This window comes from Coregonus clupeaformis, chromosome 3 (assembly GCF_020615455.1).
Source record: "Coregonus clupeaformis isolate EN_2021a chromosome 3, ASM2061545v1, whole genome shotgun sequence".
Classification (NCBI taxonomy): Eukaryota; Metazoa; Chordata; class Actinopteri; order Salmoniformes; family Salmonidae; genus Coregonus; species Coregonus clupeaformis.
Window position 1 is genome coordinate 18,263,236 of NC_059194.1, and position 19,632 is coordinate 18,282,867.

A 19,632-nucleotide genomic window follows, 5' to 3' on the forward strand; every position below is an offset into this window, starting at 1 on the left:
CCCTGGTTCAATTCCAGGCTGTATCACAACCAGCTGTGATTGGGAGTCCCATAGGGTGGTGCACAATTGGCCCAGCGTTGTCTGGGTTTGGCCAGTGTAGGCCATCACTGTAAATAAGAATTTGTTCTCAACTGACTTGCCTAGTTAAACAATAAAATAAGGTGCAGGGTTGAGTAACTGGGTGGTAGCCGGCTAGTGATGGCTATTTAACAGTCTGATGGCCTTCAGATAGAAGCAGTCTCTCAGTCCCAGCTTTGATGCACCTGTACTGACCTCGCCTTCTGGATGATAACGGGGTGAACAGGCCATGGCCTTGGTGGTTGACCTTTTTGGCCTTCCTGTGACATCGGGTGCTGTAGGTGTCCTGGAAGACAGGCAGTGTGCCCCCAGTGATGAGTTGGGCAGACTGCACCCCCCTCTGGAGAGCCCTGCGGTTGCGGGCGGTGCAATTGCCGTACCAGGCGGTGATACAGCCCGACAGGATGCTCTCAATTGTGCATCTGTAAAAGTTGTTTTATTTTTTATAAATTCTTATTAGGGGGTAGATCAGTTTTAATATTGCAGATAGATTGTAACTTCCATCAATGTAATGTTCTGCATCACTTCCAATCCCCCATATGTTTTTTTCCCTGCAAATATCTACATACACTGCTCAAAAAAATAAAGGGAACACTTAAACAACACAATGTAACTCCAAGTCAATCACACTTCTGTGAAATCAAACTGTCCTCTTAGGAAGCAACACTGATTGACAATATATTTCACATGCTGTTGTGCAAATGGAATAGACAACAGGTGGAAATTATAGGCAATTAGCAAGACACCCCCAATAAAGGTCTGGTTTTGCAGGTGGTGACCACAGACCACTTCTCAGTTCCTATGCTTCCTGGCTGATGTTTTGGTCACTTTTGAATGCTGGCGGTGCTTTCACTCTAGTGGTAGCATGAGACGAAGTCTACAACCCACACAAGTGGCTCAGATAGTGCAGCTCATCCAGGATGGCACATCAATGCAAGCTGTGGCAAGAAGGTTTGCTGTGTCTGTCAGCGTAGTGTCCAGAGCATTGAGGCGCTACCAGGAGACAGGCCAGTACATCAGGAGACATGGAGGAGGCCGTAGGAGGGCAACAACCCAGCAGCAGGACCGCTACCTCCGCCTTTGTGCAAGGAGGAGCAGGAGGAGCACTGCCAGAGCCCTGCAAAATGACCTCCAGCAGGCCACAAATGTGCATGTGTCTGCTCAAACGGTCAGAAACAGACTCCATGAGGGTGGTATGAGGGCCCGACATCCACAGGTGGGGGCTGTGCTTACAGCCCAACACCGTGCAGGACGTTTGGCATTTGCCAGAGAACACCAAGATTGGCAAATTCGCCACTGGCGCCCTGTGCTCTTCACAGATGAAAGCAGGTTCACACTGAGCACATGTGACAGACGTGACAGAGTCTGGAGACGCCGTGGAGAATGTTCTGCTGCCTGCAACATCCTCCAGCATGACCGGTTTGGCGGTGGGTCAGTCATGGTGTGGGGTGACATTTCTTTGGGGGGCTGCACAGCCCTCCATGTGCTCGCCAGAGGTAGCCTGACTGCCATTAGGTACCGAGATGAGATCCTCAGACTCCTTGTGAGACCATATGCTGGAGCGGTTGGCCCTGGGTTCCTCCTAATGAAAGACAATGCTAGACCTAATGTGGCTGGGGTGTGTCAGCAGTTCCTGCAAGAGGAAGGCATTGATGCTATGGACTGGCCCGCCCGTTCCCCAGACCTGAATCCAATTGAGCACATCTGGGACATGTCTCGCTCCATTCACCAACGCCACGTTGCACCACAGACTGTCCAGGAGTTGGCGGATGCTTTAGTCCAGGACTGGGAGGAGATCCCTCAGGAGACTATCCGCCACCTCATCAGGAGCATGCCCAGGCGTTGTAGGGAGGTCATACAGGCACGTGGAGGCCACACACACTACTGAGCCTCATTTTGACTTGTTTTAAGGACATTACATCAAAGTTGGATCAGCCTGTAGTGTGGTTTTCCACTTTGAGGGTTACTCCAAATCCAGACCTCCATGGGTTGATACATTTGATTTCCATTGAACATTTTTGTGTGATTTTGTTGTCAGCACATTCAACTATGTAAAGAAAAAAGTATTTAGTAAGATTATTTCATTCATTCAGATCTAGAATGTGTTATTTCAGTGTTCCCTTTATTTTTTTGAGCAGTGTATACATACAGTCGAAGTCGGAAGTTTACATATACCTTGGCCAATATACCTCAGTTTTTCACAATTCCTGACATTTAATCCTAGTAAAAATTCCCTGTTTTAGGTCAGTTAGGATCACCACTTTATTTTAAGAATGTGAAATGTCAGAATAATAGTAGAGAGAATGATTTATTTCAGCTTTTATTTCTTTCATCACATTCCCAGTGGGTCAGAAGTTTACATACACTCAATTAGTATTTGGTAGCATTGTCTTTAAATTGTTTAACTTGGGTAAAACGTTTAGGGTAGCCTTCCACAAGCTTCCCACAATAAGTTGGGTGAATTTTGGCCCATTCCTCCTGACAGAGCTGGTGTAACTGAGTCAGGTTTGTAGGTGTCCTTGCTCGCACATGCTTTTTCAGTTCTGCCCACACATTTTTTATAGGATTGAGGTCAGGGATTTGTGATGGTCACTCCAATACCTTGACTTTGTTGTCCTTAAGCCATTTTGCCACAACATTGGAAGTATGCTTGGGGTCATTGTCCATTTGCGACCAAGCTTTAACTTCCTGACTGATGTCTTGAGATATTGCTTCAATATATCCACATACTTTTCCTTCCTCATGATGCCATCTATTTTGTGAAGTGCACCAGTCCCTCCTGCAGCAAAGCACCCCCACATCATGATGCTGCCACCCACGTGCTTCACAGTTGGGATGGTGTTCTTCGGCTTGCAAGCATTCCCCTTTTTCCTCCAAACATAACGATGGTCATTATGGCCAAACAGTTCTATTTTTGTTTCATCAGAACAGAGGATATTTCTCCAAAAAGTACAATCTCTTGTCCCCATGTGCAGTTGCAAACCGTAGTCTGGCTTTTTTTGGCGGTTTTGGAGCAGTGGCTTCTTCCTTGCTGAGCGGCCTTTCAGGTTATATATATAAATACTTTTGTACCTGTTTCCTCCAGCATCTTCACAAGGTCCTTTGCTGTTGTTATGGGATTGATTTGCACTTTTCGCACCAAAGTACGTTCATCTCTAGGAGACAGAACACGTCTCCTTCCTGAGCAGTATGACGGCTGCGTGGTCCCATGGTGTTTATACTTGTGTACTTTTGTTTGTACAGATTAACGTGGTACCTTCAGGCGTTTGGAAATTGCTCCCAAGGATGAACTGGACTTGTGGAGGTCTTGGCTGATTTCTTTTCATTTTCCCATGATGTCAAGCAAAGAGGCACTGAGTTTGAAGGTAGGCCTTGAAATACATCCACAGGTACACCTCCAATTGACTCAAATGATATGAATTAGCCTATCAGAAGCTTCTAAAGCCATGACATAATTTTCTGGAATTTTCCAAGCTGTTTAAAGGCACAGTCAACTTAGTGTATGTAAACTTCTGACCCACTGGATTTGTGATACAGTGAATTATAAGTGAAATAATCTGTCTGTAAACAATTGTTGGAAAAATGACTTATGTCATGCACAAAGTAGACAAGTTTTAATTACTCCAACCTAAGTGTATGTAAACTTCCGACTTCAACACTCTCTCTCTCTCTATATATATATATATATATATATATATATATATATATATATATATATATATATATATATATATATATATATATATATATATACATACATACAGGGGTTGGAAAATAATATTTCCCTTTATTACTTTCCAACCCCACCACCCTTCCCCTAATTGGAGTAAACTAGTGAACAACAGCGCTTAGGCCTCTACTTCAAGTTTATACATACTATATACATTTAATGGACACAGTCAATTTTACAATAATTATATTTTGTTTGTTTTTACTCCTGAAATTCCTCTACCCTCAACCTCTCTGATCATTTTCATGATGTCCATCCGGTTTGCTTCTATATGCCTTATCTTTCTAACTGTGCTCTTTCACAAAAGCTCTCAACCTATAACCTATATACCTATTATGAACACAGTATGCTTTACATTAGTTATCTTGTTGTTATTAGTTATTGTTAGTTGTTATTAGTCCCATCCTTCAGCTCCATTCAAAACCTCTCATCTATCTCTTAACACCACCCTATTTACCATATATTTTTCAACTGTACTGTGATGTTTCACAAACGTTCTGAACCCTTCTATTCTCATTGTTTCTACCAATTGTAAATTGAATTTATTTTTGCTAAAAGTATTATTAAATGATTGATCGATTGACTATGACTTTTCAGATCACCCAGTAGTGCTACCTGCAGGGTTAGCTCCATGTAAATATTGCAGTCCTTCAGCCATTCCTGGACCTGTGACAGTAGCAAAACAAATGATCTAATTATTATATCTCTTCGCAGCAAAATCTGCAGAGCTGGGAACATTGTCTCCCCCATATAAATAACATTCTATAGGTAGCAATAATTTTTTATAATAATTGAAACTGAAAAAAATTATAAGTTTTGAATCTGGCGTCGTTTTGTGTATCAGTTCATAAACACTATGCCATGGAATCGGTACGCCAAAAATCTCTCCCCAACTATGTTACAATCTATATGGGACGGCTGTCAATCCTTTGCTCCTTAAATGAAACTGGTATAATTTTTTATGTATCACAATTTTCTTTAACCAATTATGGTTTTTAATGCAGGGCCGACAGACAAGTTCCTTACTTTTTCCCCATTCCACTTTCCTCTTCCTTTTTTTGCGGTAATGTGACAATTATTTGGTTGTAATTTTGGGTAGAGCATGTACGACAAAACTCCACCAGTCCTACCTATGATATAATTTACAAAGATTATACCTTTTTAATGTTTGTTTTTTTCCCAATTTTTTTTTATCAATTAGTATATTTGAGTTTAACCACAATCTTTGTTGCATTATTTGTTCTGTCGTTTCTGGATAATTAAATTGAAATTGCAACCAACTTCCTATGGCTTGTTTTAGAAATAGTGATATTTGGGAGATTATTTCCTTTTCAAATAACTGAAAGTGAGAGGTTGTAATCTGAATAAAGGGAAATAGGCCATTCTTGAACATGGGGTGAGACAATGTTACTATTTTGCTTGAGAACCAGTTTGGGTTTAAGTATAACTTTTGTATAACTGAAGCTTTTAGTGATAGGTCTAATGCTTTAATATTTAATCATTTCTGTCCTCTGAATTCATATTCATTATATAAATAGGCCCGTTTAATTTTGTCTGGCTTGCCATTCCAAATAAAATGGAATACTTTTTTCTCATATAATTTTAAAAACTGTTCGCTAGGCGTAGGCAAGACCATAAGAAAATACGTACACTGGGATAATACTAAAGAGTTAATCAGGGTGATTTTCCACAAATAGACAGGTATTTACCTTTCCATGGTAGCAAGATCTCATCTATTTTTGATAACTTTCTATTAAAATATATTGGAGTGAGATCATGTATTTCATTTGGGATATGTATTCCGAGTATATCCACATCACCATCTGTCACGACTTCCGCCAAGGCTGCCTCCCCTCCTTGTTCGGGCAGGCTTCGGCGTTAGTCATCACGTCTTACTAGCCGCTGCCACTCCATATATCATCATTCCATTTGTCTTGTCTTGTCTATTACACACACCTGGTTCATATCCCCTCATTAGTCAGTGTATAAGTGTTCCCTCTGCCCCCTTGTCCTTGTGGGTGATTGTTTTATGTGAGTTGAGTGTAGCTTGGTGGAGCTACTCGTACCTTGTATTGCCGGGGTAGATTATTCCCCTGTGCCTGTATTTTGTTGGAGCTACCCGTACCTTGTATTGCCGGGGTAGATTTTTCCCCTGTGCCTGTATTTTGTTGTCGCTATCCAGCGCAACTGTGTACGACGGAATAAACTCTGTATTCTGTGATTTACCCTCCTGCGCCTGACTCATTCTAATCACACTCATCACAGAATCACCCACACCATGTTGTCCTTCACGCAACTGGTGGACATGGCCATCCGTTTGGACAAACTGCTGGCAGCCAGAGGACGTCCTGGAAGGGGTCTGCCCATTCCCACCCCGGCCGACTCGGATCCAGAGCTGACGGAGCTCGGTGGAGCCAGTGGTATGTACGCCGAGGAACCTTCTCCACTGCGCTCCCATCGATGTGGATATGGACATGCGCCCTCTGCTGTTTCCTGAAGTCCTTCGATCAGCTCCTTCATTTTGTTGACGTTGAGGGAGAGGGTATTTTGCTAGCACCACTCCGCCAGGAGGCTGTCTCGTCATTGTTGGTAATCAGGCCTACTACTGTTGTGTCGTCTGCAAACTTGATGATTGAGTTGGAGGCGTGGGTGGCGACGCAGTCATGGGTGAACAGGGAGTACAGGAGGGGGCTGAGCACGCACCCTTGTGGGACCACTGTGTTGAGGATCAGCAAAATGGAGGTGTTGTTTCCTACCTTCACCACCTGGGGGCGGCCTGTCAGGAAGTCCAGGACCCAGTTGCACAGGGCAGGGCTCAGACCCAGGGCCCCGAGCTTAATGATGAGCTTGGATGGTACTATGTTGTTGAAGGCTGAGCTATAGTCAATGAACAGCATTCTGACGTAGGTATTCCTCTTGTCCAGATGGGATAGAGCAGTTTGCAGTGCGATGGCAATTGCATCCTCTGTGGCTCTATTGGGGCCGTAAGCAAATTGAAGTGGGTCTAGGGTAGGGGGTTAGATAAGGTAGAGGTGATATGATCCTTAACTAGCCTCTCACAGCACTTCATGATGACAGAAGTCGCTAGCTGTTTACAGCTGCGAAGGAACAAACACCCTAGAAGTTTACAAACACCCTAGAAGTTCTTTGGGGTTCCAGGGTTCACTTCCGCTCCTCCTAAAAAATACATTAAAAAGGTCTCATGACTTTCAATTCCTCTATGTTTGATATTATATTCTACAACAAAAAAGCACATTGAATCTCATATTTGTTCTAAAATCACTAATTTGTTGCACCAGTCAGTCCCCTCCCACATAGCTGCAGCTAAAGGCACATTATAATAACCTTTGATGTGTTCAAAGACAAATGTTACCCTCTCTCTATCTCTCTGTTCTCCTTCTGCAAACATACTAGTGCTTAAGTAAACATGCTGTCAGATTGGCATTTCAATGCTATTGTCAGAATTCAATATGTGTGAGAAGCCAAGCTGTGGCAGACTGATAGTGTCACAACACCTTACTGTGGCCTCCCACGCCTTGTGGTGTCAGTGTGTGGCATACTGGGCTTGTGTGGCGCCTGAGAAGAGCTGGACAGATAATGAAAGCATCAAACCTCAGTTCAAGGTCAAACCTGGGGTCCCTTCACTTAAGTCAGACAGACAACCTGAGGTAATTCGATCTTCTGTTTTTCATGGATTGAGGTCAACAGATGTATTTTCTCCCCGTTTCCATCATAACTGCCACTTGGCACAACGTCTTCTCACCCCGCTCTCACTGTTCTGACCCTTACTAATGCTTCATGTCGACACATGTGGGAGCGGCGAAGGGGACTTTGCTGGAGGTGGCCCTCAGACGCTAGTCCCCCACAGCTCACTCAAAGGTCACGCTCCAAAGTGACATGAGTGGCAGGGTCAGTGTCAATAGGAGTCGTCCGCGATCTGTCCTCGAGCCTCGGCCTTTCCCTTTGTGCTCTTCCCAGATGAATTTGCGCTGCCACTAACGGTCACTCTGCCACCCACCACAGAAGCAGGGAACAGAGGATGCTGCCCCGACATTGTGCCGTAAGACAAGGGCACTGTGCTGGGTTCATGCACTGAATAGAAAAACATTTCCTTTTGATTATGAGTTTTGGTGGATGAACTGCAAACCACCACTACCTTTGGCAGCACTGCTGCTACAAGAGGGGCACATTTAGGAGAAGTAGAGGTGCTCCATTTCACAAATTAATGTTTTGCTGACTTTGATAGGATTCAATGAGTTGGAGTTGGCGGGCCTGTGGCGGGCCGGGCGCAGTGCACGCTGACTTGGTCGCCAGGTGTACGGTGTTTCCTCCGGCACATTGGTGCGGCCGGGTTAAGCGGGCACTGTGTCAAGAAGTAGGGCGGCTCGGTTGGGTTGTGTTTCGGAAGACGCACGACTCTCAACCTTCGCCTCTCCCGTGTCCATACGGGAGTTGCAGTGATGGGACAAGACTGTAACTACCAATTGGATACCAGGAAATTGGGGAGAAATAGGGGGTAAAAATACCAAAAACAATACTTGATCTCCATTCAACACAAGGTCATCTAAAAATCAATTCAAGCCAGCCCAGCTGGCGGTCTATACGGTACAGATGTGGGACATATGATCTCTGGAATAAATATGTGCATTATGTAAAAAGCCAGCATGTCCATAGTGGCTCGATGTGTGGAAGCATGTGGCTAAGTAAAGCCTGATATGTGGAAGCATGTGGCTAAGTAAAGCCTGAAATGTATTTATAATCAGCCTGAAATTGATTTATCAGCGGTGCATCTATCAGCCTGTCAGATATTGAATATTCACCCAAGGAATCATTTTAACAAGAAACAGTGGAGGAGAAAGCGTGTTCAAGCCCAACTCAAATTCATTTACGAAAGCAGATGGAAGACAGTCATTGATGTTTGCGTTAGACATGCCAACAAGACACTACCTTTGTCTCTTTTCATAATGAACTGTGTTATTCAGTCGCCAAGCCACAGTATGACAATGCCATTCAGGCTCCTCACTGTACCCGACAAAGGTCATTGTATAAAAAAAAAACTGAAACCCAATGTTGACAGAGCAGCGAGCATTGGTTTTCCTATTCCTTAATGGACTGTCTAAAAATATGCCGCTGGGCTCGGGCCACGTCTTCCCTTTCACACAGTTCAACCGCACTACTTCTGACAGAGACATTATGCGCTTAACCTCCTTTAATGGCGGAATTTTTGCTTCTACAGTCTGGAAAATAATATGACGATGCTAATGTTACAGTAATGTTCTGCAGACAGCTTTTAGACAGTCGGGATGGAGGCCTGAAGTATTGACATTTTAAGATGGTTGCATTTTAGAATACTACACTTAATTACCCTGGACTGAAATAATATATTTTAATGTCCACTTAAAGGCTGAGAACCCTATGAATCTCAGAGGCCTGCATAGAGCATGTTCTGGTAGAATTTCCGAGACTAATTAAATTGAAATTTCTCCTCTACATCAATGCATAGTTAGCTTCTAATGGCTAGCCAACGTTGAATACGACTGAATCTCTAGAGTTGAAGTGGCCCTTCTTATTCATCATTAAAGGTCTGACAAATCTCCTTGATGTATGAGTAGTCCATAGTTATAATAGCTCCAGTTCCTCTGTGGCTACCCTACCTGTGATAGTCCGATCCGTCCAAGCACATCTTACACAAGTCCTGTATTATCTGGTAAACTTCCTTCCCTGGAGTAATCCCTGGCGTTTGTCTCACTGCTGCTTGTTATTAGCCATCATGATTGTGCCTGGAAATCTATCCCTCTCAGTAATCACATTTAGTTTGATAAAACTCTGAGGTACACGGTTTTTGCGTGACCCATCTACACATTCTAATTTTATTGGAGAGTCTGAACTGTTTTATAACCTGTGCTATCTGCTACTGCATGATGCTAGCTCCAAGATGGAGGGATGGTTGCTTTTGAGGGCCTTATGAATTAGTAATATGTAAGGATGAATGGACAACATGTAATACAACGTCACTCTTATATGATGAATACTAATCTTAAGGGGTATACATTTTTTTTTTTCATTATTCAATATCTGTTGGGATAATGACAAAACCATTCAAAACAACCCTCTTCTTCTGTCTACATACACATTCTGGGTAAATTATGAAGTAATATTGACTATAAACAAGACTTAACAAATTCCTAATTAAAAAATTAGGCATAACTCACAACTAAGCAGAAAATATTTCATCTGTGTGGGTCCAAAAGGCATGAGATGATTGAAAATGATGTATTATAGTTAGAAGCAGGTATGTCATATTTCAGCTGCCTAGTTACGTGCATGCATACTGATTCAAACCGTAGCTGTAGGCAATAAATCAAAAGCACAGCATTTTTGCCATCAAAGTTGTTTTCTTCTCTAATGTCTACCCCCTGTGAATGTGCTGTCTACGATTCAGAATAATCACTGGGGAAAGAAAAAATCCTTCTATTCTCCTTCCATACTATAATTCAGTGGATGCATTATTCAAGTGAAATGTTAGACCAAGTCTCTGACTCCTCCCTCTGCCATCATTAGACAGCACATATTCCCTTTACAACGGTTGGACACACAAGCACACAAAACAAACATACACAGACAAACACATACACACACACACACACACACACACTCAAACAAGCATACACTCACAAATACATACACACACACACTCAAACAAGCATACACACACAAACATACACACATACACACACTCAGAGGTACACATACCTGGACTAAATTGTTTAGCAGATTCAAAAAGCTGTGAAAGCAAAATCGGCGTTGCTAATCCACAGTGAAAAGCAGTACAAGGCTGAATAAGGTCCAATTCAGAGCTTCCCTTCACTATGTAACCCCGGATCACAGTCTGTGTGTCTGTGCTGACATGGTTAACACTCAATAAAACATCAAAGCGGATGAAGCTCAAAGCTCTGGACACATACACCCACACACACACAAATATACACGCACACATTAAAATGCACGTCCGCCATAATGTTCATTAGATTACACCTATATCTGGACCGGGCAAACGATGAGATGAAAAGCCAACAGTCTCTTTCAAGAGGCAACATATGTGAAAACATAATGTAATTCCAATACCAGAGCTTTCTCACTTTAATCTCTGAACCCTTAGGACAGGCGCCATCTTATATACATTGACCAGCTGGCTATACATTAAAGATAAGAATTAGCCAGTCCTATTGGTTGATATTTAGCGACTGTACCTAGGAAGCTGTCATCAACTTCATATCACCCTTTCCTGCCCGTTCCACCCCCTCTACCCCCTTTCTATGTCTAGCAAGAGGAGGCACCTTTGACATTTTCATATCTAGAGGCAAAGGCATTTATTGGACACTGCTTTGCATATCACATGAGGAGGCGGCATCATATTCATTCTCCACAGCAGGTGCAGGGTTTGACCGGCACAGGCTATTTATTATTGAATTATTTTAAATATTTCAGGGCAGACAGGATGCACATGCAATCATAAATATTTCAGCTTGTTCCTACAAAGGGGCACTTGTCCAGTATAGACAGGGAGGTGCTGTAGATTCACTACAACGACGCTGCAGTTATATTTATAAACCCCTATTTTATATCCCTCGATCATCCTAGGAATAATTTTCTCCTCATTTACATACAACAAGGACCTTGAGGAGAGAAAACACATGCTTATCATCTACACGTTTCATCGCATTGTCAGCCAAAGATGGGCATGACAGTAGGACAGGAAAGATGCAGAAATATTATGTGGTGCATGTACGATATTTGGGCAGCATTCGAAACAACGAAAACAATTTGTTTGCTGTCTGCTGCGATAAAGGGAAACACAGCCTTAATGTGCAGAGTAGCTGTGCAATCGCGACTCAGAGGCAGGTGGTGAACATACAAACGTAACACCCATGGCCCCTCAAAGACGAAGATAAATACTAATGGTAATTATGCCCATACAGAGACAGAGACCCCAGAGATAAATTGCTTTGAGACTGGCATCTTTTCCTTTCCAACATCCCCCCATACCACCCCCTCAACACCCCTCTACCCTCTCATCCATGGATCAAAATATCCCTCCTAGAAAAAAGCAATCATGTTCCCACCGTGCATCAGGATACGGCATGAAGAAAATAAATCGCAGAAAGGCGTTATCGCAACTTCTTAAGTCCTATTAGTGCCACTAAACAGTCTGGAGATGAATGAAACACACATACCTTTCCATCTGCTTCTTCTCTCTTTTTTTCTTCTGCTGCTGAGTGTTGGCGTTACCTAATCTGAGCAGTGGCTGGCTGGCTGATACACCGGGAGAGTTGAAGATAGGTCCTTACCTTGACATGCCATCCAGGATCCTATAGTCCACAAGATTAGCTGACTGAACCTGAGAGCTACTCCTCCCAAAAAGGAAATGATGCTGTCCAAGTCCACCTGGAACAGGAGCCTCTGAATTGAAAATTCCGTAAAACTTATTTTTTCCTCCTCTGAAGGATGTCCTTCACTGCTGTGTGCTCCTACTTCCTTTATTTCCCAGGTTGTGCTGTATCTTTTCTGTTGCGTCCCCCCTGGTATTCCACCTTATTAAACCCAAACGCTGATTGGATCTTCTCCTCCCTGCAGGCAGGCAGCGATGAAGTGCGAGATCCACAGATGGAGAACACTCCTAGTGCGCACTGGCTCCCCCGAAAGTGACTACAGGCAGTCTGTGCTCTCCACACCCAGAAGACGGGAGCTGTCCTCTGTTCAGCCCAGCAAGAGGGGGTGGTCCCCCAGAGTGCAAACTTTGACACCTCTCACCACCCGATAGGAGTTAGAAGTGGATAGCAAACTCTTCTTGTAATGTATTTCCCTCGATTTCCTCTGATTTCTTCCCTCTCCAATTTGCCTTGTTTTGTAGCTCTACTCTCTAGAACGGCGTCTCAGAGACTGGATGCTGAGAAGTGGCGGAATGAAAGCTGCTCTCTCTCTCTCTCTCTCTCTCTCTCTCTCTCTCTCTCGCTCACACACTCCCCTCCCTGCCTCTCACTGCATCTCCCATCCCCTTGTTTTCTCTTGCTTCCTCTCTCTTTCCTCCCTCTCTCGGTCACTCCCAGCTCTGTTGTCTGACAATTACTGCTTTGGCATTCACAGTCATGTCGGATAGAAAGGTTGGCCGCCTGCACTCCTTAGGAATCCTTAGGGATACAAATAATGGTCAAATAAATATGGAAAAGAAAATAGAGAGTGAGTAAAGAAACAACATGACAACGAATGAAGGAACGAGGAAGTTTCTTTATTAACTAATAACTAGCCAGCATCCCTTCAGCATGGGGCTTTTCCATCTCTCTTTTTTTGCAAACTTCTTGTAGTGGATCAGGTCAGTAGTTGATGTTGGCCAACTGTCAAGATGGATCGAAGAGGGAGATGAAAATAGCAGCAGCAACAAATCAGTCCTCTGCATCGAGGCAAGGACAATCCAAGCGCTATAGCAAACTGTGGAATTATAAAATGAGCAGCCTTAACAAATTCCCAGTAATTCCTTCATCACTCTGCGTACATACACACAGAATATTCCCCTGGACGCGGAAGCTGATTTAGAGACAATATGCACAACAGTTTAAAACAAAAGAAATAGGTCCCTGGAACATTTCAAGTGGAGCATCCGCATGTATCTAACCTGTCTTTAAACTTACTAAAGGAACGTTCAGGCATTATCAGTTTGTCATGTGCTAGGCATAGTGATAGCATGTGAGTGATATTTTTACAAACCAAGCATGAATAATGACTGATGATTATCGCCTCAGGAATTAAATTGCTGGGAATTGTGCCAATGTGAGGAACATCACTTTTTTAAACTACTTTCAATTTCCTTTTCACATAATCTTCACACTTGCCTAACATTTGTCCCAAAACACTCAAGTGACTGGTGCTCTTATACCTGTGTAGTAATGGAGTACTTACTCTAGTAACAACATGTTGACAGTTAAGATAATGTTGTTACTGAAATAATTACACCGGTACACGAGCATCTTAATGTAAAGTGTTACCGATACGGACATTAGATCATGTTTTATGTAGATTATGATAACAGGGAGGAGGATGACCTTATTCTCTATAAGACCCCAGGAAGAATAGCTGCTGCTTCTTCAACAGCTAATGGGATATCCAAATAAAATCCTAAACCTCACACCAGCGTCTGGTCATCTAACTATGAAGCTGAAGGATGAAGGACCATAAGCCTGTCCACAGAGCTTTGCTTCCTTTCCATCATCACCATTATACTCCTCTGTCAAAGCAATCAAAATGCAAACATAAACCCCTTAAATCTAATTGATATGCATAACAACCCAGCGGGAAAATGTCTAGACGTAGGCCATACTTTGACATTGGAGTCCAAGTTAAAAGGACAACAGCCAGACGTAAGACAGTGCCCTGTGTGGACTACAGTGCTCGCTCTATAGTGTCTGCCTGATTCGGTACAGCTTGCAGATAAGCCTTCAGGCTTAGATACCAGCACATGCCTCTCCGCATCTCATTATCCAGGTGGTGCCATTTCCAACACAACTCTCCACGGTCCAAACCTACATTCAAAACAGCAGCGGTGTGTACCCATAGTCAAATTGCTTCGCAAACTATCCAGGGCATCCAATTACATGATTGTTATACATACAGTAATTTGTCTGTTTCACTTTAAAAAATCAAGTATCTGGCAAAACCGGTTAAGCATGTAGAAAATAAGAAGTACTGCCAGCCACATTATTACATAGAGCCTCGATGACTTATCTACAGTTATTTGTAGACATACTACAGACTAATTCAAACCTTGCCTGTACAATATTCCTGGAATTGTAAGTGGTAGCTTTACTAGAATCAGGCAACACATGTTACACATCTTAGAGACATGGTAAATACCAGGCAGATACTAATGGGTACAGCAGGATAAAAGTGGCCAATTGGCCACAAGAAGGACATTGTGTTGGGTTCGTTCATTGGCAACCAAGGTATAGGTTTTGTCAGTCACATGTAAGCACCTGTTCTAGACGTTAACCACTCACCCTATGGGTCTGTTTGTCTTGGGCGGCAGGTAGATTAGTGGTTAAGAGCGTTGTGCCAGCAACCGAAAGGTCGCTGATTCTAATCCCCGAGCCGACTAGGTGAAAAATCTGCCGATGTGCCCTTGAGCAAGGCACTTAACCCTAATTGCTCCTGTAAGTCGCTCTGGATAAGAGTGTCTGCTAAATGACGTAAATGTAAAATGTTTTCTGCATTGTCAGCCCTAAGGGTCCCACTGATTACTCCTAGGGATTTCCACTAAGTGCTTGTCTGACACTTTTGCCTCAAGGTACATGAAATGGCTTGTCTCCAACCCATTGATCAACAGTGGAATTGATTCTAAGACATGTTAAGGCATAGCAAATTAGGGTAGCATGGCTCATTAAGAATAAGATGAGAAGAACACCTATCGTACTCTTCAATATTAAAGGGTGTACCTGCCACGTTAAGGGAACACAACCACAATTCAAGTTGTTCCTTAAGTATAGAAAAAGGTCACTGTTTCAATTATTGTGAGTAAAAGTTTTGGTGACACAGTCTGTGATTTCTTTAGAATTCAAGGCACACTTAACCAGCATGGCTACCACAGCATTCTGCAGTGATACGCCAACCCATCTGGTTTGTGCTTAGTTTTCCAACAGGACAATGACCCAACACACCTCCAGGCTGTTTAAGGGCTATTTTACCAAGAAGGAGAGTGATGGAGTGCTGCATCAGATGACCTGGCCTCCACAATCACCTGACCTCAACCAAAATGAGTCGGACCGCAGAGTGAAGGAAAAGCAGCCAACAAGTGCTCAGCATATGTGGGAACTCATTCAAGACTGTTGGAAAAGCATTCCAGGTGAAGCTGGTTGAGAGAATGCCAAGAGTCATCAAAGCGAAGGGTGGCTATTTGAAGAATCTCAAATATAAAATATATTTTGATTTGTTTAACACTTTTCTGGTTACTACATGATTCCATATGTGTTATTTCATAGTTTTGATGTCTTCACTATTATTCTATATTGTAGAAAATAGTAAAAATAAAGAAAATAAAGAAAAACCCTTGAATGAGTAGGTGTTCTAAAACTTTTGACCGGTAGTGTATATCGCCAATATTTGATGTACATGTATATAATGTATATTACAAGTGTTGGATAAAAACAATTACACTATGACTATTTCTTAAGTGGGGTACTTTCAAGTAAATCTTTCTGACATTGCATTGTTATGTCAGTTAGCAGGTGCCTGGTTGTGTCCCCAACAATGGCTATCAGGCTGAAGTTAGGATATTGCCCAACTCTGTTGAGACCATTTCAATTTCAGTGGTATTTATAGAGGTTCTTATAGTCCCTTGAGTCAGAGTTAATATCGACTAAGAATGGCTGTTGTGTGACGCTATTGACAGAGTCATTGTTGTGGTCAATATTAGTCTATGAGCTCTTACTGTAAATATTCGTAGTCAGGTCTTAACTGAGTAGATAATGGTTTTATAGATAATACACATGACATAAATAATTAACTATTCGCTAATTACATCTACGAGATGCAATTGAATAGCCTAGACAGGCCAGAACACTACTCTGTCCTTCCAAAATGACCGTCTACTTGAAAGGAACATATTTGTACTGCAATACTTCTCAATGGCTTTGAGTCAGTTTGGGTACAGTATACACAGAATAACCATCGTTTCCCTGTAGTAGTCTAATGGAAAAATCAAGAGGTTCAGGGTAGAGTCAAGTGCAATGTAGAATGAATAGGCTATTTAGATACTGTGCCAAGTGTTACCCCCATTAATACAGTAATAAGGACAATGAAATACATTACAGGAAAATGTAATGACCATTTCATTTGTACTTTTAAAGGAAAGTAAGAAAGTAAAGCACCCTTTTCAACAACATGTTCTATCATGTCACCATCTATGTCCCTCTAGATAAGTGATAATCCCTGAAAGTTGTTGGTTGTGTTGCACTAACATTTCAGGAAACTGTCTGGGTGACTAACTGCCTTTTTCATGATGCTAGTGATGATGATGTCCATTAATAGTAGAATGCTTGTAAGTTCAGTCTGTTCATTGTCTCTGTCTACAGGGGAGGGACCAAGTAGCCACAAATTATTGACGACAGAAAATACAATTACCCCAATTTAATGGTAATTAACAGATATGATCGATGAAAATATAAAGCCTTCCTACCTGCCAGATTATCTGATTGAGAAATATGCACCGTTTGCAATCATTTGCATATGGTAATGAGTTAGAAGCGAGCTAGGGAAAGATTAAGATGTTATTATCTTCATTCTGTTGTTAGGAAGGGGGGTAGGTACAAAGTAGCAATGCCTAGTTGCACACAGAATCCCAGTAGGGGATGTGAGTCACATTCTTGTAAGAACCATTTTAAATATCATTTTGTCTGACTAAATGGTGCTTTTATGGGTGGCAGATATTTGCATAAAATTACAACCACTCCCTTATTCTTTTTCCTCTCCTTACAATGTGAAGTACAGGATACTGATCATAACATATTCCGTTGCAGTGTTACTGTTAAGATGTTTAGGTACTAAAGGTAGGCAATGTGAAAGATCTGAGTAATAGCACATAAGTAAATACTATACAGTGCCTTGCAAAAGTATTCATCCCCCTTGGCGTTTTTCCTATTTTGTTGCATTACAACCTGTAATTTAAATGGATTTTTATTTGGATTTCATGTATTGGACATACACAAAATAGTCAAAATTGGTGAAGTGAAATGAAAAAAACAACTTGTTTCAAAAAATTCAAAAAAATAAATAACGGAAAAGTGGTGCTTGCATATGTATTCACCCTCTTTGCTATGAAGCCCCTAAATAAGATATGGTGCAACCAATTACCTTCAGAAGTCACATAATTAGTTTAAAAAAGTCCACGTGTTTGTAATCTAAGTGTCACATGATCTGTCACATGATCTCAGCATATATACACCTGTTCTGAAAGGCCCCAGAGTCTGCAACACCACTAAGCAAGGGGCACCACCAAGTAAGTGGCACCATGAAGACCAAGGAGCTCTCCAAACAGGTCAGGGACAAGGTTGTGGAGAAGTACAGATCAGGGTTGGGTTATAAAAAAATATCCGAAACTTTGAACATCCCACGGAGCACCATTTAATCCATTATAAAAAAATGGAAAGAATATGGCACCACAACAAACCTGCCAAGAGAGGGTCGCCCACCAAAACTCACAGACCAGGCAAGGAGGGCATTAATCAGAGAGGCAACAAAGAGACAAAAGATAACCCTGAAGGAACTGCAAAGCTCCACAGCGGAGATTGGAGTATCTGTCCATAGTACCACGTTAAGCCGTACACTCCACAGAGCTGGGCTTTACGGTTATTATACAGAAGAGTGGCCAGAAAAAAGCCATTGCTTAAAGAAAAAAATAAGCAAACACGTCCGCCAAAAGGCATGTGGGAGACTCCCCAAACATATGGAAGAAGGTACTCTGGTCAGATGAGACTAAAATTGAGCTTTTTGGCCATCAAGGAAAACGCTATGTCTGGCGCAAACCCAACACCTCGCATCACCCCGAGAACACCATCCCTACAGTAAAGCATGGTGGTGGCAGTATCATGCTCTGGGGATGTTTTTAAACGGCAGGAACTGGGAAACTGGTCAGAATTGAAGGAATGATGGATGGCGCTAAATACAGGGACATTCTTCAGGGAAACCTGTTTCAGTCTCCCAGAGATTAGAGACTGGGACGGAGGTTCACCTTCCAGCAGGACAATGACCCTAAGCATACTGCTAAAGCAACACTCTAGTTGTTTAAGGGGAAACATTTAAATGTCTTGGAATGGCCTAGTCAAAGCCCAGACCTCAATCCAATTGAGAATCTGTGGTATGACTTAAAGATTTCTTTACACCAGTGGAACACATCCAACTTGAAGGAGCTGGAGCAGTTTTGCCTTGAAGAATGGGCAAAAATCCCAGTGGCTAGATTGTGCCAAGCTTATAGAGACATACCCCAAGAGACTTGCAGCTGTAATTGCTGCAAAAGGTGGCTCTGCAAAGTATTGACTTTGAGGGGGGTGAATAGTTATGCACGCTCAAGTTTTCTGTTTTTTTATCTTATTTCTTGTTTGTTTCACAATAACAAATATTTTGCATCTTCAAAGTGGTAGGCATGTTGTGTAAATCAAATGATACAAACCCCCAAAAAATCAATTTTATTTCCTGGTTGAAAGGCAACAAAAAAGAAAAATGCCAAGGGGGATGAATACTTTCGCAAGCCACTGTAAAGAAGCATAATGACACTTTAAACTATAATGGCACATTGGAAATCAATAATGGCACCTATTATCCTCCGTCATCGTCTCTTATGGCTTGATTTAGGCTTACATGTTTGTTATAACTGTTTGAGTCTGTCACTCAAAAGTCTGAAGTCACTGAACAGGTTGCTCCATTCAGCTCTATTGGAACGAGGACATCTGTTAATACGTTATTTGGGGAAATGACCAATTCTACAACCAGGACATATTTACTCAAGTGAAAGATTTGTAAATGGCGAAATGGGATAGTTTTTTATTAAATGTACTCAGGTGTCTCATTACGGGTGGATTTCTTCTTCCACAACATATACTGACAAGGCATTTAATTTACCTTGCAATCAGCACCCATTGCTGAATATTATCTTAAGCAAAAGCCACAAAAGAAAACAATGTATGAAACAAACCAAGGAAACAAAGACATAACTATTAATAGACTTATATCAATTCTCCAAAACCTCTACCATAAGATTACCTACTGTATGAAAAGTTATACAC

The 19,632-nt window shown here is 42.1% G+C and overlaps 1 protein-coding gene across 3 annotated transcripts in view; it reads right to left on the reverse strand.

Moving 5' to 3' along the window:
- The window catches only part of LOC121541577 (leucine-rich repeat and immunoglobulin-like domain-containing nogo receptor-interacting protein 2), a 347,768-nt gene extending 335,027 nt beyond the window's left edge, over positions 1-12,741 (reverse strand). For 2 of the 3 annotated variants that reach the window (XM_045207494.1, XM_041850685.2), the window contains exon 1: positions 12,043-12,741. The gene's annotated coding sequence lies outside the window, so the exon portion shown is untranslated. The remainder of the gene's footprint in view (positions 1-12,042) is intronic. The other variant, XM_041850691.2, reaches the window with a different exon arrangement.
- Between the last annotated feature and the right edge of the window lie 6,891 nt (positions 12,742-19,632).